This window comes from Nycticebus coucang, chromosome 8 (assembly GCF_027406575.1).
Source record: "Nycticebus coucang isolate mNycCou1 chromosome 8, mNycCou1.pri, whole genome shotgun sequence".
Lineage (NCBI taxonomy): Eukaryota > Metazoa > Chordata > Mammalia > Primates > Lorisidae > Nycticebus > Nycticebus coucang.
The window spans coordinates 115,018,593-115,037,963 of NC_069787.1; the positions used below are offsets into that span (position 1 = coordinate 115,018,593).

At 37.4% G+C, this 19,371-nt stretch overlaps 1 pseudogene; it reads right to left on the reverse strand.

The window, feature by feature from the left end:
* Positions 1-530: 530 nt before the first annotated feature.
* Positions 531-19,371, reverse strand: part of LOC128591427 (60S acidic ribosomal protein P1-like) — a 43,444-nt pseudogene continuing 24,603 nt past the window's right edge.

Below are 19,371 nucleotides of genomic sequence, written 5' to 3' on the forward strand. Positions count from 1 at the left end.
TATTTTAGTTGAAATTTAAGAACCTTTCTTTACATATTCCTTTTAAACCCTTTTTTCATTGTTTTTTCCTGGAATAATATTTACATACCTCTTTGGATTATCTCACTGTCTTTCAGCAATTTTTCATAATCTGTATCTTAAAGGCACACTAACAAAATCATGGAGGCGTATACAACAGAGGCAATAATAAGAAAGATCTTAGAGAAGTGATTCTGGTATTTTCCCACCATAATCTCTAATCATCGTCCCACAGATAAATACATTCCCTGAGTAAGACTCAGGGCTTTCTTGGCAAACACAGCTTCCAGGTGAAATCCCTTGAGCTCACCACAGCAAATATTAAACTGTAAAAATAAAAAGTTATTAGCTTTAACAATTGCTATGCTCTGATTAGCTAAGTCTTTGTCTAAAATGAATACCATCAGTGAATATACATTTAAGTCTTGAACTAAGTGCTAAATGAAATTGAAATATATTTTATTCTTTTATTTCAGAGTTCAACTTTTTATTGAACACATTGTAAAAGAGGTTTAGTCAAGAAGACCAAAGCCTGTGCATCAGATTCCTCAGATTCTTCCTTCTTTTCTTCCACTTTCTTCTCCAGGGGCAGCCGCAGTGGAGAGGGCAGGACCCCTGGTGCTGCAGCACCGGCTGCTGGAGCAGGTCCACCAGTCCCTGCAAGGCAGATGAGGCTCCCCATGTCAACAATGGCCAGGGCCTTTGCAAACAAGCCAGGCCAAAAAGGTTCGACATTTACACCAGCTGCTTTAAGGAGGGCATTGATCTTACCCTCGTGACAGTCACCTCATCTTCACGCAGAATGAGGGCCAAGCAAATGCAGGCGAGCTCAGAGACGGAGGCCTCGGGGTGGGTGAGTATTTGGACAGCTCCAGGCACAGTGCTAGTCGCCAGAAGAAGTGAGAGCTTGACCCCCAAAGCACCCTTAGCTTCCTTGGAAGGACCCAGCACCGTGGCGGCAGCTGATGTATTTTATTCTCCAGGAAAACAAAGTATTGTTTGTTTGTTTTCTTCTCATAGGATGAATTTTAAAGAAATTAGTTTTTATAGTTTTGTGTGTTTGGCTCCTAAAAAATGTAAATCCTGCATATTATATTTTATAGAAAATGTATGTAAATGCTTCCTGTGATAAACTGATAAATAAAAATGATGTGTATTGGGCACACAGGTTCTACACGTTTTATTATTTTGTGTTCTCATGTCTTCCCTGTGAGCTATTTATTGTTTACACATTTATGGAGGAAGAAACAAAAATTCTCCTCTTTGGGGTTACATAATAAGAGATCTTTGGTTCCTGATTCATATTTGAGTTTGCCCGAATCGAATCCTTTATGGCCCAGATTGTATGGAGTCCCACTCTCTGCCTAGCACAGTGCCCTATTCTGTGTGGGCTAAAAGAGAATGACAACATAACAGCCTATGTCTTCAGTGTCCCTTTAAATTTGGAGAAAACAAAATATTAAATGAAAAATACAAGGGTGTAAAGATATGAATGGTATATTTCATGATGCTACTGTAATTAAAATCAAAATCTAGATTAGCCATGGGTGTGGTCAGCAACAGTTGGGATAGTTTTTATGGAGGAAGTAAGTTTCAGGTAAATTTTTAAAAAGCAGGACATTTCAGAGATGATATGAAAAATATGAAAAATCAGTATATACAAAAGGGACAATATGGATACGTTCAGTTGATATAATCCCCGTTCCCGATCATCTTTCCATTCTGAAGGAACTTCAGGTAAGAGTTCTGAGTGAGGACATGGAGGTGAAAGTCAGTGTGTGACTCCAGAGAAGGACATGGACTCACTCAGTGTGTGACTCCACAGAAGTCCGTTTTTTTCCTGATACTTCTACTCTTTCCCCTCTTTTATTTTTGGTCTGCCTGTTGACGTGCAGGTGTGGAAACCAGAATTAGCCAAGGCACATGTATCTGAAACCTAGGGCCACTGCCCTGAGCTGCTCAACCAGCACCAGCAACTGCCAGTCTCCAGACTTCACGCCATGTAACAAAATTGTCATTTGTTTAAGACTCCGTAGTTGGGTTGTGTACTGTTCATTGACACAAGGATTCCTAAAAGATACAGAAAACTATACAATATTGTAGGTAAGAGGAATACCACTGGAAATGCACTTATCTTGAGAATAAGAATGTTAAGCTTTCATAACTTGTAGAATTTAACTATAACCTAGTCTAATTCCCAAATCCAGTAGTTGACCAATAAATTCCAATGAGGACCTGAGGGCGTCAAGGCCATTTCTTCTTTTATGGTCCCATATTTTAATCTTCTCTGTATAATAGTATCTGAGATCATCCTTAAAAAATAGAAGATTATAAAATTATGGCAAAAGAAAAAAACCCCGAATAATATCTATAGGCATGTGAATTGAATACCTATTCAATGAAATGAAAGGGTAATTTGGAAGTTAATAAACTAACTTCTGAGCTCGATAGTGACTTGGTTTAAATTAGGTTGCATGAATTTTTCTATGACTGATGCATTTGGAAGGAATAGATATCGGTGTTAAATTGAGTTTAAAATGAGAGGTGAAGAAAAAATTGATGCTGGCTTTTGCATTTTAGAGAATATGTAATACTGCTAACTCCAGCTGACATGGAGCTATTTGGAAGAAGTGTTTGTTTTGGAAGCAAAGAGGTGATTTTGTGTTGGATACATTGAACATGAGTTTATCTTATGTGGAAATGTCTCATAAGCTGCTAAGAACAGGCATAGAGACAAAGGCAGTGGATCATGAATGAAGTTTTACATTTGGAAATAATCAGGAAAAGAAAAGTTTTAAAGCTCTCTAAGGACAGCAGTTCTAATGATATCAGGAGATGGTAAAACCCTTGCATTTCAGGAGTGTAGTAATAAATGGAAGGAGAGAAAATAAAGAATATTTGGCAAATTAGTGAGACTGAAAACTTCCTAGCTCTGTCTCAATTAAGAGCCAATGCGCTCAAACGTGAGAGATTGATGTGAAGTTTTCGAAGGGGAGGGAAGGTTTTATTCTTATAGCAGCTTTTGGAGAAGGCAGATCCTGGGATCATCACCTCCTTTCCGAGTTAACAATTTGGAATAATGCTTCAAAATCCTTTTACCTCTACTATTGTTTTTAGACTTTAAAAAAAGTATGAACGTTTTGAGTTGTCCAAAAATTAGGAAATTTGTTTTCTACATATTCTAATAATTGAGCTAACTGGGCTGACACATAGAAAGTTGCAAATACTAAGCTCTTGATGAAAAAGTTTCTTTTTACTTTTAAAAAATAAGCAAACATTTTTATAATATGCTTAGACAGAAAAATATTTTTTATTCATAGGAAAACTGTAAGTGTATTTTATTTATGCTTTTGTATCCATTTTGCAAAATATAATTATTCTCTGCTTTCTACATTCTAATTTTTATTGTACAGCATCATAAAGCTACAGATTCATGTTATTTTCTAGCTCCCCACAAAATGGCCTTTATAGGATTATGTTTAATAATTTTATTTTTAATTATGTCACTATGTTTATATAGGATATTTATAGAAATATGAATAAAATATTTATATCACATATTAAAATAAAAACAAACAATAAAATGAGTAAAAGAAACATTGCATGTTTATGCTATTTATATTTTCTACTTATGTGGTTAATTCCTTTTATGAGGTTCCTGCTAACAAAAGAGATAAGAGAAAAAAGTACAATCAATAAAAATTGACAAAATGTGTGCTTTATATGTCAATGTCCTAAGAGAAAATAAAAAGAGAAATACACTTATTTGTCAAATAAGAGCTCTATAAAACATCATGTTTCTCTTTTCCTCTTGTCTCCCAGGAAGCTCAAATTAAAGCTATATTCAAATAGCCTCCAATAGACTAGATTCCTGTAGCATAACTATTTCTATATTTTATATTTACTACTTAGATTTTCTATCATTTTCCATAATTTGTTGGTTTTTCCATTCTCTATGTGTTTTTTGTTTTGTTTTGTTTTTGACACAGAGTCTCACTCTGTTGCCCTAGGTAGAATGCCCTGGCATCACAGCTCACAGAAATCTCAAACTCCTGGGCTAAAGGGATCCCCTTCTCTCAGCCTCCTGAGTACCTGGAACTCCAGGTGCCTGCCACATGCCCGGCTAGTTTTTCAACTTTTAGTAGAGATAGGGCCTCGCTTTTGCTCATACTAGTCTCTAACTCCTGAGCTCAAGCAGACTGCCCACATTAGACTCCCAAAGTGCTGGGATTACAGGTGTGAGCCATCATGCCCAGCTTGTTTTTTTGATGTCATCAATGTTCTTACATCTTTTTTGGAAGTGGGCAGAACATAAATGACAAATAATGAATTATTCATTATTATGAAATAACACTAGGGGTTAATAAATAAATTTATCACAGGGAAAATAGTAAGATAATTTTTAAAAACTGTACTTGACCTTAATTTAAAAGTACATGTGGGTATAAACACTATGAATGCTGAAATTAATTTTTTTAATTGAATTTATGAGACCATTCAAATAATCTTCAGATAAAGGGGGGGCAATAGAATAAACTATTAATTAGAAAAACTCTAGGTTTATAAGGCAAGCAATAACAATTGAAAGTATCAGCTAGGAACAGCAGAAATTTCCCTCTTCTGGGGAACCTAAAATCCACTTCTCACATTGATTATGTTAATGACTATTCAATAGCTGACCTTGAATAAGTCTCAGCTTTTTAATACTTCAGTTTTCTCTTGTATGAAATGAATAAATTTTACTAATCAGTAAGGCTCCTTCTGATTCTCAAATTTATTTCCCATAATGCTTTCTAAAGTCTTTATATTTTAGGTGCACTATTTTTTTTTGTTTTATTGGATTTAATAAATCAAAGGAGGCAAAAGTTACAGAGAAAATCACACAGGAGAAAAAGAACATGCATTTCTCTACCTTTCCTGCATTTCTTTTGAAAGAATAAGCTTATTGCACTTTAGTAAACTTAAATTAGAAATTTTTAACTTCTCAATGTTTATAAAATTGTAACCAACAATAAGTAATACTTAAAACCAGTTGCATTTTGTAATTTAAAAAGGAGACTGGGAGTCTTTTAAGAGCACTTACAAAAAAAGAGCACTTAAAGATTTGGCAACTTCCAAAGTTGCATTTTGGCTTGCAGAATTCTGGAAATAATGTGGTATATGAACATATTTTCTTTCTAAATTTCAACACATCCAACATAGAGAGAATTAGGAAAATAGAGTTCCATGGAAATGAAAACTGCATGTTTTAACATAACCCTTCCCTTTTTCTCTCAGTTTCCAAAAATGATTTGCATTTGGTGTAATTTGGGACTGGATTGTCCGTCTCTATTTCAGATCGACAGCTGGAAGGCATTCAATAACCACCAACCTAAGGCAACAAAAAAATATTATAACTGGGAGGAAACCAAGGAATTTGCATCAATACAATTTCCATTTTGCTTTACCAGCTGGCTTTCTTATTTATGTCATTTTCAAGTGTTTGAGTGTTTTGTGCATGTGTGTGTGTGTTTGTGTGTGTGCATTTTATAAGCACTGTACATATTTAGAATGGTTTTATCTACCTCTGTTAAAGGAGTAGAGCCCAAAAGAACAATACCATTTTGGCTGTGTCACTAGTGAGCTGGCAAAATCCTCAGTTTTTATCATTTCTTTCTGACACTATCAGACTCTAAAGCTTTTCCTTAATAAAAATGTACATCTAATTATACTATCTTAGCTTCATTAACATTTTAAACCACCTTCTAACCTATTGACAAAGTTGTAAAGAGGCTGATGGGTACTTAAATAAAAGAAGAAAATTAGTACTTACAAACATTAACCATGATGTGAGAACAGTTACTGTAGTAATTGATTCACTCTCTACAGCTGCAGAATTAATATTCTTCAAATGTTAAATTTATTTAACATTTGTCATTATTTCATTTAACATTTAACATTATTTCATTAGCACAAGTATAAAAATTTATTTAACATTTGTCCAAAAGTTCCTGCAAAGTTTTCCTTACCTTTTGGGAAAAAAGATGTATCTCGATTAGTGCCCCCACATGAATTTTTAATAGAGGGAATCAATGAAATCAAAAGTTGAATCTTTGGAAAATCAACAAAATTGATAAACCTTTAGCTAAACTTAAAAAGAGAGAGAGAGGTTGCATATGGAGGCTCATGCCTCTAAATCCTAGCACTTCAGAGGCAGAGGCAAAAGGATTGATTGAGGCCAGGAGTTTGAGACCAGCCTTTGCAAGATCAAGATGATGTCTTTACAAAAAAATAAGAAAACGTTAGATGGGCATGGTGTCACACACCTATAGTTCCTTACAGCTATTTGGAATGCTGAGACAAGAGGTTCTCTTGAGCCCAGGAGGTTGAGGTTGCATTGAGCTGTGATATGATACTGCATTCTACTGCACTCCAGCCAGGGCGACAGAATGAGACCCTGTCTGACAACGAGAGAGAGCGAGAGAGGGAGAGACACAACAGGATAACCACATGCCAAAAAACAAATTTGGATTCATTCCTCTATCTATAAAAATTAACTCAAAATGGATAAATAACTTAAATATAAGAGATCTATAAAACAATTACATGTAGAAAATAACATAGGGATAAATCTTCATGACTCAAATTTGACAAAAGATTTTTAGTTTTTATTTCATTAGCACAAGCATAAAAAAGTAAGTAAATTGAACCAATGTTTCAGCATTGAAGGACATTATAAACAATGTGAAAATATAACCTATAGAATGGAAGAAAATGGCTTCAAATCATATATCTTATAAGGGCTTAATGATGAGAATAAGTAAAGAATACTTACAGCTCGGAGGCGGAGCAAGATGGCAGCCGAGTAACAGCTTCCTTGCATCTGGGCACCATGAGTCTGGGGAGATAGGACTCCACGCATCTCTGGCTGGTGGGAACTGCCTATCATCACTCCTATGAGGATACAGGGAGTCAGCGAGAGACTTCTGGACCCCAAGAGGAGGACTAAAACAGTGGAAAACCGGCAAGTGGTTGCGTGTGTTCAATCCGTCTAAACCCGCCCACAACTGTAAGTTCAGTAGCAGTGAGACTGCAAACCAGAAAGGCCTTACCTGTGAACTGTTTTGATGTCCTTGGACTTGGCACTGAGTTGAACTGCCTTGGGGAAGGCCTGAGCGGGAGTGCGGAGAACTTTGGCCGTTGCCTAGGGCCCCAGTCTGAGCCACTGAGCCAGACGGAGCTAATAGTGTTTGGCGGTGGGTCACACGGATCCATTATCAGTGATCTGCCCCGGCAAGCTCTGCATTCAGGGTCGCAGCGCTAGAAACGGGTGGGAGCTGGTAACCCAGCAACCAAGTAGCCTAAGGGTGGGGTCTGAGCCGCCTTGCAGCCCTAACCCTCAGGGGCAGAGTGAGACCGGTTTTGGCACACTGGGTAAGTGGATAGCCACTTCAGCAGCGATTCCAGCGAGAAAGCTGGGAAAGCTTCTGCTCAGCAAGTTTACAAGTTCAAAGTGCCTTTTAAGTAGGCTGAAGAGAGATTTAGAGTGTCTACCTGCTGGGGTTTGAGAAATCAGCAGCCTCCAGTCGTATCAGACTGTGACTAACATCTCATACTCCAGAAGACCACGTGTTGCCCAGACAATATTCAATAACATATACAAACTGCTTTGTTTTTGGTTGTGTATTTTTTTTTTTTGTTTGGTCGTTTTTTTTGTTTGTTTATTTTGACGTTGCTGATGCTCTTTTGTTTTTTTAACTTCAATCTTTCCCACACAGATCCCTTTTTCTTTCTCAATTTTCCTAGTTTAATTATAATTTCCCATTACTGCCTTTTTTAATAACTTCAACTTCATTTTTGCTAGTGTTTCTACCGATATAATTTGATTTTTCACCCAATTTTATCCCCGTAAAGTTTTCTGTTTGCTTCTTTTGGTTTGATTTATAGCATTTTTGTCTTTCATCTCTACTTGGTGGAGGTGGGGTACTGTGTCTGATCAGGTTAGCAAAGAGCTGCTGACCTCAAGGGAACCACGCAACTGGGCAACCCCAGAAGGTGGGGTTTTTTAAGGTTGTGTCAAAGTACCCTACTGTACACCTATATTGCCCTGTCTCCCTCTTTCTGTGCCTCTCTTCTTTTTGTCAATATTCCTTATACCCACCCCCTCTCCTTTCTCTATCTTTCTTTTTTTTCTTATCACTCGGTCCTCCTTTCTTTCATCCCCTTTTTTTGCTCTTCAACCTTCTCACCCTTCTGGTCCTGTAACCCTTAGTCCACAGGCACAAGAACTTAAAGAGCAAGAGGAAGTGAAAGGAAAATTAGGGCAAGGAAACAGATAAAAGAAATCACTCATGAGGAAGAATCAGCAGAAAACTCCAGGCAACATGAAGAACAAGTCCAGAACAACCCCACCAAGGGACCATGAGGTAGCTACTGCAGATGATTCCACCTATAAAGAAATGTTAGGAATGACAGAAAGGGAATTTAGAATACACATGTTGAAAACAATGAAAGAAATGACGGAAACAATGAAGGAAATTGCTAATAAAGTGGAACATAACCAAAAGGAAATCCAAAAACAGAATCAAATCAGAGATGAACGATATGAAGAATATAAAAAGGATATAGCAGACCTGAAGGAACTGAAACAGTCAATCAGGGAACTTAAAGATGCAATGGAAAGTATTAGCAACAGGTTAGACCATGCAGAAGAAAGAATTTCAGAGGTAGAAGACAAAGTTCTTGAGATAACTCAGACAGTAAAAGAGGCAGAAAAGAAGAGAGAGAAAGCAGAACGTTCACTGTCAGAATTATGGGACTTTATGAAGTGTTCCAACATACGAGTTATAGGAATTCCAGAAGGGGAAGAAGAATGCCCCAGAGGAATGGAAGCCATACTAGAGAATATTATAAAAGAAAATTTCCCAAACATCACCAAAGATTCTGACACACTGCTTTCAGAGGGATATCGGACCCCGGGTCGCCTCAACTCTAACCGAGCTTCTCCAAGACACATTGTGATGAACCTGTCCAAAGTCAAGACAAAAGAAAAGATTCTGCAAGCTGCCAGGAGTAAGCGCCAGTTGACCTACAGGGGCAAATCCATCAGAGTGACCGCAGACTTCTCTAATGAAACTTTCCAAGCAAGAAGACAATGGTCATCTACCTTTAATCTACTTAAACAGAACAATTTTCAGCCCAGAATTCTGTACCCTGCTAAGCTAAGCTTCAAAATTAACAGAGAAATCAAATCATTTACGGATATACAAACATTGAGGAAATTCGCCACAACAAGACCAGCTCTACAGGAAATACTTCAACCTGTTCTGCACACTGACCACCACAATGGATCAGCAGCAAAGTAAGAACTCAGAAATCAAAGGACAGAACCTAACCGCCACACTGATGCAAAAGATAAAACTAAGCAATGGACTCTCACCAAATAAGACGAATAGAATACTACCACACTTATCAATTATCTCAATAAATGTTAATGGCTTGAATTCCCCACTGAAGAGACATAGATTGGCTGACTGGATTAAAAAACACAAGCCATCCATTTGCTGTCTGCAAGAAACACACCTGGCTTCAAAAGACAAATTAAAGCTCCGAGTCAAGGGTTGGAAAACAATTTTTCAGGCAAATGGAATTCAGAAGAAAAGAGGAGTTGCAATCTTATTTTCACATACATGTGGATTTAAAGCAACTAAAGTCAAAAAAGACAAAGATGGTCACTTTATATTGGTCAAGGGAAAACTACAACAAAAAGACTTTTCAATTCTAAATATTTATGCACCCAATTTAAATGCTCCCAGATTCTTGAAACAGACCTTACTCAGTCTGAGCAATATGATATCGGATAATACCATCATAAGAGGGGACTTTAACACACCTCTTACAGAGCTGGACAGATCCTCTTAACAGAAATTAAACAAAGATGCAAGAGATTTAAGTGAGACCCTAGAACAACTGTGCTTGATAGACGCATATAGAACACTCCATCCCAAAGATAAAGAATATACATTCTTCTCATCACCCCATGGAACATTCTCCAAAATTGATCATATCCTGGGACACAAAACAAATATCAACAGAATCAAAAGAATTGAAATTTTACCTTGTATCTTTTCAGACCATAAGGCACTAAAGGTGGAAATCAACTCTAACAAAAATGCTCAACCCCACCCAAAGGCATGGAAATTAAACAATCTTCTGTTGAATAACAGATGGGTGCAGGAAGAAATAAAACAGGAAATCATTAACTTCCTTGAGCATAACAACAATGAAGACACAAGCTACCAAAACCTATGGGATACTGCAAAAGCAGTTTTGAGAGGAAAATTCATCGCTTTAGATGCCTACATTCGAAAAACAGAAAGAGAGCACATCAACAATCTCACAAGAGATCTTATGGAATTGGAAAAAGAAGAACAATCTAAGCCTAAACTCAGTAGAAGAAAAGAAATATCCAAAATCAAATCAGAGATCAATGAAAATGAAAACAAAAGAATCATTCAGAAAATTAATGAAACAAGGAGTTGGTTTTTTGAAAAAATAAATAAAATAGATAAACCATTGGCCAGACTAACTAGAAATAGAAAAGTAAAATCTCTAATAACCTCAATCAGAAACGATAAAGGGGAAATAACAACTGATCCCACAGAGATACAAGAGATCATCTCTGAATACTACCAGAAACTCTATGCCCAGAATTTTGACAATGTGAAGGAAATGGATCAATATTTGGAATCACACCCTCTCCCTAGACTTAGCAAGGAAGAAATAGACCTCCTGAACAGACCAATTTCAAGCACTGAGATCACAGAAACAATAAAAAAGCTTCCAACTAAAAAAATGCCCTGGTCCAGGTGGCTTCACTCCAGAAGTCTATCAAACCTTCAAGGAAGAGCTTATTCCTGTACTGCAGAAATTATTCCAAAAAACTGAGGAAGAAGGAATCCTCCCCAACACATTCTATGAAGCAAACATCACCCTGATACCAAAACCAGGAAAAGACCCAAACAAAAAGGAGAATTTCAGACCAATCTCACTCATGAATATAGATGCAAAAATTCTCAACAAAATCCTAGCCAATAGATTACAGCTTATCATCAAAAAAGTCATTCATCATGATCAAGTAGGCTTCATGCCAGGGATGCAAGGCTGGTTTAACATACGCAAGTCCATAAACGTTATCCACCATATTAACAGAGGCAAAAATAAAGACCACATGATCCTCTCAATAGATGCAGAAAAAGCATTTGATAAAATCCAGCATCCTTTTCAAATTAGAACACTGAAGAGTATAGGCATAGGTGGCACATTTCTAAAACTGATTGAAGCTATCTATGACAAACCCACAGCCAATATTTTACTGAATGGAGTAAAACTGAAAGCTTTTCCTCTTAGAACTGGAACCAGACAAGGTTGTCCTCTGTCACCTTTACTATTCAACATAGTGCTGGAAGTTCTAGCCAATACAATTAGGCAAGACAAGGAAATAATGGGAATCCAAATGGGAGCAGAGGAGGTCAAACTCTCCCTCTTTGCTGATGACATGATCTTATACTTAGAGAACCCCAAAGACTCAACCACAAGACTCCTAGAAGTCATCAAAAAATACAGTAATGTTTCAGGATATAAAATCAATGTCCACAAGTCAGTAGCCTTTGTATACACCAATAACAGTCAAGATGAGAAGCTAATGAAGGACACAACTCCCTTCACCATAGTTTCAAAGAAAATGAAATACCTAGGAATATACCTAACGAAGCAGGTGAAGGACCTCTATAAAGAAAACCTATGAAATCCTCAGAAAGGAAATAGCAGAGGATATTAACAAATGGAAGAACACAACATGCTCATGGATGGGAAGAATCAACATTGTTAAAATGTCTATACTTCCCAAAGCAATCTACCTATTCAATGCCATTCCTATCAAAGTACCTACATCGTACTTTCAAGATTTGGAAAAAATGATTCTCCGTTTTGTATGGAACCGGAAAAAACCCCGTATAGCTAAGGCAGTTCTCTGTAACAAAAATAAAGCTGGGGGCATCAGCATACCAGATCTTAGTCTGTACTACAAAGCCATAGTGGTCAAGACAGCATGGTACTGGCACAAAAACAGAGACATAGACACTTGGAATCGAATTGAACACCAAGAAATGAAACTAACATCTTACAACCACCTAATCTTTGATAAACCAAACAAGAACATACCTTGGGGGAAAGACTCCCTATTCAATAAATGGTGTTGGGAGAAATGGATGTCTACATGTAAAAGACTGAAACTGGACCCACACCTTTCCCCACTCACAAAAATTGATTCAAGATGGATAAGGGACTTAAATTTAAGGCATGAAACAATAAAAATCCTCAAAGAAAGCATAGGAAAAACACTGGAAGATATTGGCCTGGGGGAAGACTTCATGAAGAAGACTGCCATGGCAATTGCAACAACAACAAAAATAAACAAATGGGACTTCATTAAACTGAAAAGCTTCTGTACAGCTAAGGAGACAATAACCAAAGCAAAGAGACAACCTACACAATGGGAAAGGATATTTGCATATTTTCAATCAGACAAAAGCTTGATAACTAGGATCTATAGAGAACTCAAATTAATCCACATGAAAAAAGCCAACAATCCCTTATATCAATGGGCAAGAGACATGAATAGAACTTTCTCTAAAGACGACAGACGAATGGCTAACAAACACATGAAAAAATGTTCATCATCTCTATATATTAGAGAAATGCAAATCAAAACAACCCTGAGATATCATCTAACCCCAGTGAGAATGGCCCACATCACAAAATCTCAAAACTGCAGATGCTGGCGTGGATGTGGAGAGAAGGGAACACTTTTACACTGCTGGTGGGACTGCAAACTAGTACAACCTTTCTGGAAGGAAGTATGGAGAAATCTCAAAGCACTCGAGCTAGACCTCCCATTTGATCCTGCAATCCCATTACTGGGCATCTACCCAGAAGGAAAAAAATCCTTTTATCATAAGGACACTTGTACTAGACTGTTTATTGCAGCTCAATTTACAATCGCCAAAATGTGGAAACAGCCTAAATGCCCACCAACCAGGAATGGATTAACAAGCTGTGGTATATGTATACCATGGAGTACTATTCAGCCATTAAAAAAAATGGAGACTTTACATCCTTCGTATTAACCTGGATGGAAGTGGAAGACATTATTCTTAGTAAAGCATCACAACAATGGAGAAGCATTAATCCTATGTACTCAATCTTGATATGAGGACAATTAATGACAATTAAGGTTATGGAGGGGGAAGCAGAAAGAGGGATGGAGGGAGGAGGGTGGGGCCTTAGTGTGTGTCACACTTTATGGGGGCAAGACATGATTGCAAGAGGGACTTTACCTAACAATTGCAATCAGTGTAACTGGCTTATTGTACCCTCAATGAATCCCCAACAATAAAAAAAAAAAAAAAAAGAAATTAAAAAGCAGCCTAACTTTTAAAAAAAGAATACTTACAGCTAAACCAGGAGATAAACAATCCAAACAAAAAATAGGAAATGAACTTGAATGGGCATTTCTTCAAAGGTGATTAACATACGGCCAAAGAGCAAAAGAAAAGATGACCAGCTTGACTGGTTATCACGCAAACTCCAGTCAAAACCCAATGAAGAATTACCGTGTATGCAGCAGGATGCAAATAACTGTTAGGGAAGGTATGAAGAAAAAATAGAATAAGTGTTGGTGAAACTATGGCGAAATTGGAATCCTTTTATATTGCTGTTCAGAATATAAAATGGCATAACCTTTGTGAAAACTGGCCAGTTCCTCATGGAAAAGTTAAACGTAAAATTACAACCTATCCAACCAATTCCACTCCTAGGTATACGAGGGCAGTCTGAAAAGTATCTCTGTTTTTCATATTTCATGGCTGGATACTTTTTGGACCTTCATTGTATATTCAAGAAAAATGAAGACCTATGGTCTACAAAGAAATTTGCACAAGAATGTTGATAGCAACATTATTTGTAATGGATAAATATGCCCATCAGCCCAAATGCCCATCAATGTACGAATGTGTGAAAAATAGGGAAAATAGAATATTGCCAAGACATAAAAAATTGAATGGACCTTAACAACCTTATGCTAAGTGGAAGAACCCTAACATAAGAAGATAATATTGTATTATTTCTCTTATATGAAATATTTGTAATAGACAAATTCTTAGAGCCAGAAAGCCAATTAATGGTTGCCGGGAAATGGAGGGAGGTGGGTGAGGAATGATTACCTTTGGACTACAGCATGCTCTTCTGAGGTGAAGGAAAATTTTTGAAACTTGAGAGGGGTAGTGGCTGCACAATGCTTGCTGGGAATGCAGTAAATGCCGCTGAATTGTACACTCTAAAATGGTTGATTGTGTGAATTTCACTTCAATACAAGAAAGAAAAGAAATAATAGAGCCTGCTACATAGGGATGTTTTGAGGACTAAATAAAGTAATGCATATGTACTATTATAACATAGTTCTTGGGACATAGAAAGCACTCAATAAGAATTCTTACAGAAAGAGTAATTCTTACTTACAGTAAGAATAATTGTTTTAATTACCTTTATTATTGTTAATTATAATAAACATTTTTATCAGCAATTTGCATGAATATACAGAAAACTTTTTGGATATATGTATGCCAAAATCAGAAGCAATTGTTAACACATTAGGTGGCAGAATTAAGATTTAAGAATTCACCGACCAAGGAGGCATTATCAATTTGGAGTAAAAGTAGGAATTTCAAGATTCGAAATCTTAATAGCAGGGAAAATTTAACCTAATTAGTATAAATGTATAAAGATGTGATGATTTAGTAACCAATATGCTCAAAAGAATTCATTATCGTCTCACGTTTGTGAAGCAAGCCACTACAGTTTTGGCTTCTTTCAGTAATATGAAGAATCATATGTCCAGGAAGCAATAGTTTTGCCTACTTCTGTAGTAATCCAGACCCCATTTCAAAGATTGTGTTTGTATCTGGACAGCACATTTAAGGGAAATTTTTATGAACTGGAATATGTTAAAAAGTAGAGTAAGATATGATAATTTTAGGCTTGAAATTTTGCCACTGTAGGAATTATAAAAAAAAGAATGATCCAGAAATAAAAAACAAATAAGATTTTATAAAAATGATATGAAAAATGTTTACAAGTACGAAACTCATTCGGTGAAAGGTTAGTTTGTTGTACTCCATAGGGCTGAAAGTAACAAAGATAAAAGATATATAATTAATACAAAAAGGAAAAACCTAAAATGCATCATTGCCTTTACATCTAGCATCTTGTACAATAGGAATTTCTCCTGTCACTGGAAATAATCTAGTAGAGCAGTGAGACACCTGTGGAAGATGATATAGTCATTTGTTATATTGGCCTTTCATAGTGAAGAATTAGAGATACCCTTTAAGACAGTGTCTAATGACACAGACAATTAAGGAAGATAAAACTGTACTGTCAAAAGTGGCAGAACTACTCTCATCTTTAGCGGTGTAGATAAGACCACTAAAGTCTGGAATTATTCTGTTCAAGATCCTTTCTTTCAGAGAATAAGAGGCAACCGAGGATTTGCCTCAACAGATCCTCTCCCAAATGGACCAAGAGCTGAGCTGCAGATTATTCAAATCTACAGTTTGCAACTACAAATGCTATATTGCTAATGCTACATTTAGAATATACCAGCTTATGATTAACACTTTTAGGACTTCTCCTTTGGAAGATACTCAAGACTGTGTCTTTAAATTATCATGATTTCCCTAAGATAGGTAAGTAATAAAGACTTCCAGTTTCCTCAATCCCTGTTCTTGCAGGAGGAAAACTTGCTAGAGTCGTGGAATAAAGGAGGCAGAGTGTCCTCAGAACATCTTTGATCAGTTAATGTGGATTAGAGAGACAGGGCTCACTCCAACCATGGCCAGTCCTTCCCAGGGCCCCAAATAATCACCAGTGTTTTCAGCTAATGTTTGAAATCTCCTTGCTTGGCTGTAAGGAGGAGGGAGATGGTCCCTGAAGGGAGACCAGAAGACATCAAAACAGCCTGGATAAACAGAAAAGCATGTGTTATGATTGGTGTCCTCTCAAGATTCATATTTTAACATCCTAATGCCCAGCAGCTCTGAATGTAACTGTATTTGAAGATAGGGTCTTTAAAGAGGTAATTAAGCCAAGTTGAGAAAAGAAGGTGAAGATGGCCCTTCTAAGCCAAGGAGAGAGGCCTTGAGGAAAATCAACTTCCATAACTAGAAGAAAACAAATATCTGTTATTTAAAAAACCCAGTCTATTGTATTTTGCTATGGGAACCCAAGCAAAGGAATACCACAGGATTCCAACAAGGGCCTCAGTTTTAGCTTCTCACTATACCCACTAGCAGAAAAGGAGTTAGGTTGATCTACAAGATTAATAAGGTAAAGTACCTTAAAAAATGCCGTTTTGTATCTCTACTTTTACCAAAATGTTATATGGAAGAGGGCACAGTGAGAGCACTGCCCTTTAAGGAGGTAAGGGCTGGTTCTGCTAAAGCTCAGTGTATGGGGAGCAGTGGAGATGTATCTTTGGAAGCAAGAGTTAAGAGGTTAAAGCTAAATGCTTTTAATATGGAAGAAATGGCTAAGAGAGGTCAGAAGACAAATTTAAATGTGGAATGTCAGATGTCTGGGAGGGGCACCAAAGAGAGGAGGGTGAGAGAGAGGAGACCCAGTGGTCTGAGGGGAGGAGAGGCAGAGATGTGGGAGGAAATCTGCTAGCCTTTGCCCATGTTCCCTCCCACACTCTCTGTCCTAAGAAACTTCTCTACTTGCCTGGAGGTGAGTGAATTTATTTTTGAGACTCTGGAGAAGTACCGCGCCAGTTGGCAAGTTTGATGCAGCTAACACAGAGACTGTCCTGGTGGATGGCTTATAGCTGTACTTCCATGACCGGGGTTCTCTGGAAGAGGAAAAGGGATTACATAGTAGTTTATTGAGGCTTTGGGTTGAAAAGGTGGGATTGGGTAAAACTGTGAATAACAACTAAATCAGTGGGCTTCATTGCAGTAGGAGATAAGACACAGACATGGGCTTCAGATGTTGGCATAGAAATTGCAGAACTTCTGCAAATAACTCAATTTGCAGTATGAGCCTTGCCAGTGGGAGGCCTCCGTTAAGGGAGAGGGTGGGATGCCACTCCTGGAACAGGTGTCAGAGAACTCATTGGCCAGGATCATGGGACAAAGCGGCTTCACTGACAAGAAAAATATGTTTCTCTCTTCTCCATTCTTCCCGCCCTAAAAAATAAAAACAAACTGAAAAACAGAAGAAAAAATTATGAAAAATTGGGAAGGAGGCAGTGTTGCTAACAGCCCATACAGGGCTATGACAGGTGCTGTTCTTTCCTGCAGATCCCTGCCCAGTACTGGGCCGGGGTAGCTGTAGGACATTGATGGTGGTGTCCAGAAAGGCAGTGTCCACAAAAGCGATGATGGTCTTTGAGCTTCAGCAGGCTGATCTGCTCTGCAGGGGTGGTCCCTGGGTCACAGAGCAGCATTGATATCCTGCAGGAGAATAAGTAACAGTGCAGAGACAGGGAAGCAGGGCGAATTTGAGAGTGGAGCTGTGGCTCACGGTCACAGCATCTGCTATCAGGTGGTGCCCAGAGTGAGTGAGAGTTTACCCTGCCTCTAGGGCCTGGGGGCCGGGGGAGAAGTCGAATAGTAGAACCACAAATCAGAGCACGGGAGTAACCTCACCCAGTGGGAGTGAGCTCGTGTTGGGCAAGAGTGACACACCCTGGGGGGACTCCCAGAAATCCTTCAGTGTGGTGTGCACTTTACGAGAAGCTTAGGTCCTGTGCAACGCATGGGAGGGCGGAAGGCAGTGAGATTTGAGTTATTAATGTCAATGTGATCTCATTTGCTTCCATAGGCTGGTGTGGCCTGGGGAAATTTTGGTTCTATCGTGTGTAATGTGGAGCCTCTGCTCACTTTTCAAAGACGAGGAGTGACATAATGGAAGTAATGTCTCAGGAAGATTAAATACCAATTTATGAGGAAAGAGAAATGACTTTAGCAGTAGGAAAACATTAGTTATGATGCTTTAAAATTGATAAAATTTCATTGTAGATTTTAAACAAATGTATCCCACTTAACATGCTCATTTACATACAAACCTCAAAGAAAAAGAAAAATGCCCAAAACTTTGAAGTAATTTGCAGAGGTCTACAAAACTACTGCTAATTAAAGTCCTCAAGAGTTCTTTAGCTTGAAACAAAGCTAACAGCACTTGATTTTTAGTCTGTAGCGCGTAACACCTCTGAATAATCTCTAACATCTTGTTTTGATGTATATTGTCAAATTCTTCTCTTAGTTGATTCTGAATCTTATTGTTCACACAGAACTTAAAAGGCTACACTGTAGGCTCTATAAGAAGAAGAAAGAAAAAAAACATCGGGTCAGTTCCCTCCGGATAGTACAGGACAAATTGGTGACTCTGTCATTTAGCTGGCCTAAATGCCTCTGTTCAACTATTTTGGACAAGTTACTTATGCTGTTATAGTCTCATCTTCATATGTATAAAATAAAAAGGATGATGGCCACTAAGTTCTTTCCTACCTTAAAATTATATGATTCTACAGAAATAACTACATGTGCTTGAGAATCACTTCATTTCCTCATGTTGACTATATTTTGATTGTAGTTTTCTCTCAAGTCAGACTGCAATGATTCAGAATTTCTATTTAATCTAGGCAAAACTGCTCTCCTTTCCAAAAGGCAGACAGCAGCTTTAGTTCTTACAAAAGAGCAGGAAGGAAGTAAGAAAGAAACTTATACTTAAATGAAAGCTTCATTAGGAAAAAAATGAACTAATCAGGGTCCTCTGAGGAAAATTCATCAGTTCAGAAGGGCATAGCCTCTGCTGCTATGCATACTTAATATAATTTATATTATTAAAATTACTACATACGTATCTGTATATAGATATATGATATATTTATATATATATGGAACCCAGCTAATGGACCATATTTTACTACTTAGTATCATTTCTATCAGGGATTTCTAGCTATTGTGATATTATATTTGAATATAGATAAGATAAAATATTCCAGCAAATATTATCTGTGCTGGTGCTAGGAATATTAAGTAAGCTTGTTAAACAGAATCTTCTGCAAAGTTCTGCATTCTGTGGTGAGTCATAATAACAAAAAGAAAGATCGGTCCAAGTCTTATCCAATAGCAATTATTTGTATTTTTTAAATATTAAAAAGACTTCCTCTCCTAGTTTGGATGAATCTGATGAAAAATTAAGTAGATAGCAATATGAGACGGAAATATTTATGAATGATTATTTGTTTTAGCAAAT